At 39.9% G+C, this 5,741-nt stretch overlaps 1 protein-coding gene across 1 annotated transcript in view; it reads right to left on the minus strand.

Annotated features, from left to right (window-relative positions):
• The window catches only part of LOC103365875 (uncharacterized), a 22,195-nt gene extending 17,132 nt beyond the window's left edge, over nt 1–5,063 (minus strand). The window contains exon 1 of the mRNA XM_008293430.1: nt 4,956–5,063. The gene's annotated coding sequence lies outside the window, so the exon portion shown is untranslated. The remainder of the gene's footprint in view (nt 1–4,955) is intronic.
• Nucleotides 5,064–5,741: the final 678 nt, after the last annotated feature.

The following is a 5,741-nucleotide window of genomic DNA, read 5'->3' on the forward strand; positions in this document are numbered from 1 at the left end:
ACTGTCCAAAAAACCCACGTCTGATCTCCAGCTGGCGGGCTGCGTGGCCGTTCACCCCCACTGCTGCATAAAAAAATATAGTCCATATACTACGGTGGTGGTCAGTGTTTTTCCACTTCAACACGGAGCATGAGTTGCTTTGTTATCTCGCTATATTGTCAATACTGTGCCAGGTTGTTTGAGCGCGGGCAAAGCTTCTTGTACGAGTCGCGACATAACGTAAATTAGCGTTTAATGTCCCCACTGTTAACACATTTTTCCGTAGTAATGAGAACAGGTCTCGTACTGTTTCACTCGTATAAGAGTATATTTTTGGTGTCGAGTACTTGTTGTGGCGGCCACAGGCCTTGTCAGTGTGTTTTCCTGCCTCTGGTTTCCTTTTCCCAGTCTGGATGACCTCCCACTTCATTAAAGGATTGGTTTCACCTGCTTGGTGCCCTTAAAAGCTGGGTGAATCCAAGATGGCTTCCTCTCTTTCTCCCTCCTAGAAGGCTGGAGCCTCTCAGGTCTCTCCTGGTTTGGTCTGATTATGCTGAGTTTAGCCTGGGTTTGTAGACCTTATCATTAGTTTTCCTTTGTTGAATGTTTTCAATAAATTACTCATTTACTTTAAAAGCTGTTCCCATGTCGACCTCCCTTCTTTGTGATGCTCTTCAACGAGCTGGGCATAACACAGTCAGATATTAGGCTCAACCCTGCATTAAATCCTGGCAGTTTCACTCCAGCTAGCGCTACATGCTAACGTATTGCCAAAGATGAACGAACAAAATGTCTGTTTTTTCACAGCAGACATTCTGGCATGATGTAGCACGAAAAGCACAAAAGTAATCACTAGCAGCAACAGTGGCAGAGCTCCATTAAGTGTCCGATTACACCATGCCAACCAGTTCGCAGTAGACATTTTGGTTTGTCACAGCAGTAAAAACACAGATGTTATCCATGACATTAAAAATGATTAACGCATCCTTGTATTGTGCATTCTTAGTCACTACCATCACATACTGGGACACTTAACACTCTGAACCCCCAAAACCTGAGTTTCAAAAGTATGCTGTCGCCAAAATGACACCATTTATCCAAAAACAAAAAAGGGTCAGATTTTCCACTTTCCTGCAGACCTTGAATAACATATCAGGAAAAGGGAAAGTTCACCAAATCTAAGCCTGAAATTGTGATATTTCATCAAAATCACTTTTTTTATTTATGCTGTATTCAAAACATGACAAAAATGAAAAGATTGGTTCCAACCAGACTCTGCAAAAACAAAGATTTATGTGCTCCTTGTTACACTTGTGAAGCTACTAGTGACGCAGATATGACCAACAGTCATGTAGCAAAAGTTCAGGGACTTTTCAGCTGTACTGGATTGAAGCGCAGGCAGCAGATCGGGGACAAGAACGAAAACAAAATGTAAGTTGGGTTGAGCAGGCGACCCATAAACAGGGGCTATAGCTCCCCGATGCAGCGGTAGTGGGTTTGACTCCCACGCTTTTGGCTTTTGACTCTCCCCAGTCTTCTCCCCCTTTTCCTGTCTATCTCTACTGCTCTAAATAAAAGCAAAAAGCCCAAAAAATACATTAAAAAAAAAAACAAAAAAAACTGTAAGTTGTAAAACATCTATAGTTTGCAGAGCCCCGAACAGCTGTGGGCAACTGGAAAAATGTTAAACCCATTTATTAGAATTTTTTAAAAATTAAATTAAATTTATTTATTACATTTTTTGTAAAACAACTATTTAAAAAAAATATCCCCTTTTGTTTATCTTTTCTTTTCATATGATGTATGGCATTATTAGTGTTACACTGCACAAAAGACATCCCTGGCTTTTCTCTCCTTCTAGTCATGTCTGTGTTGTTTCAGTAAAGCTGCAGGCCTTGTGCAGTGAGACCACAGCGAGTAAAAGTGTGACAGATGACTGGAGCCGAGCCAGCGTTTACACATTTTGCCTTACCGCTGTTTGTACATGCTATAAGGGAAAATGCCTGTAGGGGGGAAAAGGCTTTATGACAGACTTAAGAAAAGAAGTTGAACCTAAACCGTTTCCTTTCTGTAAACTTAGATGCAACTAAACCCTATGCATTGTTTGTACAGCCTGCAGGGGGGACCACATATAGCTCCTATATAGTCTCCACCCTCATATTCTAAGGAATATTGAGACCTGGAAATCCTCCTGTATCCATCCCATGCTTCTCAAAATTCTTTTCAAAGAGTTGCTTTTGTCTTCATACTACCATCACCCGAGACACATTCACTGCACTCAGACGATCTCCATTTCACTAACTGTGTGACACCAATTGGCTGCACCTGCATCGAACCCGGTAAAAGACCTTAGAAATGGACTGGTTTGGTTTCAGTCTGGTATCCTCAGCAGACAGCTTCCTCTCACTACCTGCTCAGCACTAAACCACAGACAGAAACAGTTGTAGACTAGCTGGTGGAGCACAGAGCAGCTAAAAAGTCAATATTTCCATCAAGAGGTGGTGGAGACCAAAACCACGAGACTGCGGAGTACAAGTTTGCCGTTAAATGCAAATTCCGATTCAGCTTTCTCCACCCGTTCAGCTGTCTGCATGCTACCATTTTCAAAGTGGCAAATTCACTTTGGGAAGCTGCATGCTGAAAAGTCCAAGTTTGTAATGTGCATTAAAGCAGCCCCACTAGTGTTTGTGTGTTTTTAAATGAAATATCCATTTTAATGAAAGTGCTCACCTCCCTGAGTGTGAAAAAAAAAAACCCCTGTCACTATTTTGACTGAACACTGACCGTAGATCCTGTTCTTAGCCCTGCCTATTTGGTAGCGTTGCCTTTAAACTGTATAAATGTCAATAAACTGGTCAAATGTTTTGGGTTTCCTTCCACAAGCTTCTCACAACAGTTTGCTGGAATTTTGGCCCATTCCTCCCGACAGAACTGGTCATCTGGGCTTTCCCAAATAGATTGAAAACATCTTAGTGTATGTAAACTTCAGACTTTGAAGAAAATAATAAAAAAATTCTCCAAAAAAAATCTCTCTCATGTTATTTTGGCATTTAGCAGTTAGAAAACATTCTGGTAATCCTCACTGACCTTAAACAGAAACAGTTTGATTTAATGTCAGACAGTGAGAGAGAAAAAAAAAAGGTTTTCTGTCTTTGTACACAGCGTACGTACACTTGTGGTTTCAGCTGCACTCAATTTATCCCAAATTGAGAAAATCTTGTGTCACAGCAGCCAAATTAAAAAGTAAACACAATTAAGAAGCAAATTAAGCTAAAAACCAAACAAATAGCTCACAAAACAAAATATCTCTTCAGACATATTTGTCATATCAACTCCAAAATTAAATGAGTCAATTCAAATCAATTAATTCTGTTTTTGTTTTTTCTCATTATTCCACCAGGAAAAGTCGATGAGTGTTGACTTAGCCAGACATGAGTGGGTCTATTTTACTCTTTTAAGGCTTTAGTTTAGATTTACTGTCTCTGGTTTATTTTTCCCCTTGCAGGAATGTCTCGAATGTGACATGACTGACTGAGGAGCACTGCCAGTTATAAACATAACCGAGAGCAAACTAAACTTAACACTATGATGTCCTTACAAACAAAGTCTACACGTGGAGATGACAAGCCTGTGCATCCACCAGCAGCTCGACTGAACTCATGCTCTTTTGTGGTCCACCTGCTCCTTACCAGCACGTATCACTAAGTTTTAGTTACCTTATTTCAAAACCACCACATTACAAAATCTGCCTTTTGAGCAATTTCGCTTCCCATTAAGGAAGCTTTTCTCACAAACCAGATCTTAGACGTACATCAGTTTGCAGATAAGCAGAAGCACAACTAATCACAGGCCTCATCCGGAAGCAGACCATCGATTGAATCTACGCCTCCCTGTCACGCAGATCTCTCAACACTCTTCAGAGTCGATCTAAACACATATTTAAAGCACTTTATAACTACTTGTGCGCTGACACTGATCCCTTGAAGGAAGTGGGCCTTAACTTAACATATAGCTGCACAAGACGTTTTTATCTTTAACACTCACAAGTGATGCAAAAGTAATACATGAAGGACGATGTTTATAAGGATGGATGATGCTTAGATAACACTAATCTGAGCCTCTAAGAGACTAAAAAGAAACATACTGAGATATTGATGTGACAAACACATGTGGTATCCAGGAAGTGGAAAATGAGAAAACAGGCAGTGAAGACTAATGTTAAATCTGTACATAATGCAAATATTGTTTATATGGTAAAAGTATATGAACGTTATAATTAATTCAAATATTCAAATATTGTGTTTGAGAACTGCTGTTGTATGTGGTCATGGCCCTGCGCCCTGTCCTTATCAGCCGTCACTCATTAATCATGCCATGCATTCAGAGAAACTGCCCTGTTCTGTTACTTTCATTCTGAATTGCAGCAGGTCTTATGACTTCTCTGCCTGACAAATGGAGTGGGGGAAAAAAATTCAAGAATTACATAGATGTGCAATAATAAAGCTTTTAAAATTTTGCCAACAGCAACTTTTCTTAAAGTAGAGTAGTATTGCAATAGCAGGCTTCATACACAAATACAGGAGCAGGAGGCCACTACACATAGAGAATATAAAGAATACATTTGAATGTACTGCATCTGCTGCATTGTGATATCTGAAGGATATTTTAAGGCCCAGCTGGGATTGGCTCCAGCCCCACCGCGACCCTACTGAGCATTAAGTGGTTTATAGATAATGGATAGATAATAGATGGATATTTTAGGGCTGGAAAAGTACTGAGGGAGTGAGTTGAGTGCGTCATGTGTAAAAAAAATAAAAAAATAAAAAATATATCTATCACATTAAGTACAGAGGAAGGTGTACAATTAAACAAAAGGGAAGAAATATTGTAAGACCCTTTTCTTTCTTTCTTTTTTTTTTAAAAAAAACCTGATTTGTATTCGTTTTAATAAGAATATAAAGACTCTGTTGACTCACTCGAGGTAGTGAAGTGCAGTCAGCTGCTTTCCTCCTGTTGCTGGGCTTCAGATTAATGTTTGACTCCGGCTTTTTTCTGCAAGTGTACTTGGATCTGTCCTTCGAGTCTTTGTCCCCCTCCCTCCACTCTCACAATTTATCTTTTCGCTCTCCCTTCTGGGCGTGACCAGCTGCGTCAGGATAAAAATGTCCCCAAGCGCACGGAAGATGAAAAAACACGGCGCGACAGCTGATTTTTTTTATTTATTTATTGTATTTTATTTTATTTTATTTTTTTGGAGGGGTGTGTGATTTTTTCTTCTTCTTTTCTTCTAGACAGCGCTGACGCTTTTCTATCTTGGTTCCTTTTGCGCTCTTACCACGTTGCTGCACAGCTGTTGCGACCCAAAACGCAAACAGCAATTAAATGCATTTCAAGGTAGGATTCTCTAAAAGCCGCACAAGCCATGTGTGTAGTTTTGCAGGAATCATTTCTAATTCTGCTCCTGAAGTGCAGAATGCAACTTTTAGAAGGAAAACCTGTAAACAGCCAAACAACAGTCTGTTATCTATTAGATGAGGCTGTGTGCATGTATGATATACACATGAATTAAGTTATTTTATTTATTTACTGTCATTTAACCAGGACGTCCCACTGAGATCAGACATTTCTTTTTACAAGGAAGACCTGGCCATAGCAGCCATGTCTTGTGTCGTCCCGGCTTCTGTAGTTACTGAATTATTCAATAACGTGACACCTGGTATGTGTGAAGTGGAGTGGCGTTAGAACCAAATACAACCTTCTCT

The sequence above is a fragment of the Stegastes partitus genome, unplaced genomic scaffold (genome assembly GCF_000690725.1).
Source record: "Stegastes partitus isolate 25-593 unplaced genomic scaffold, Stegastes_partitus-1.0.2 Scaffold887, whole genome shotgun sequence".
NCBI lineage: Eukaryota > Metazoa > Chordata > Actinopteri > Pomacentridae > Stegastes > Stegastes partitus.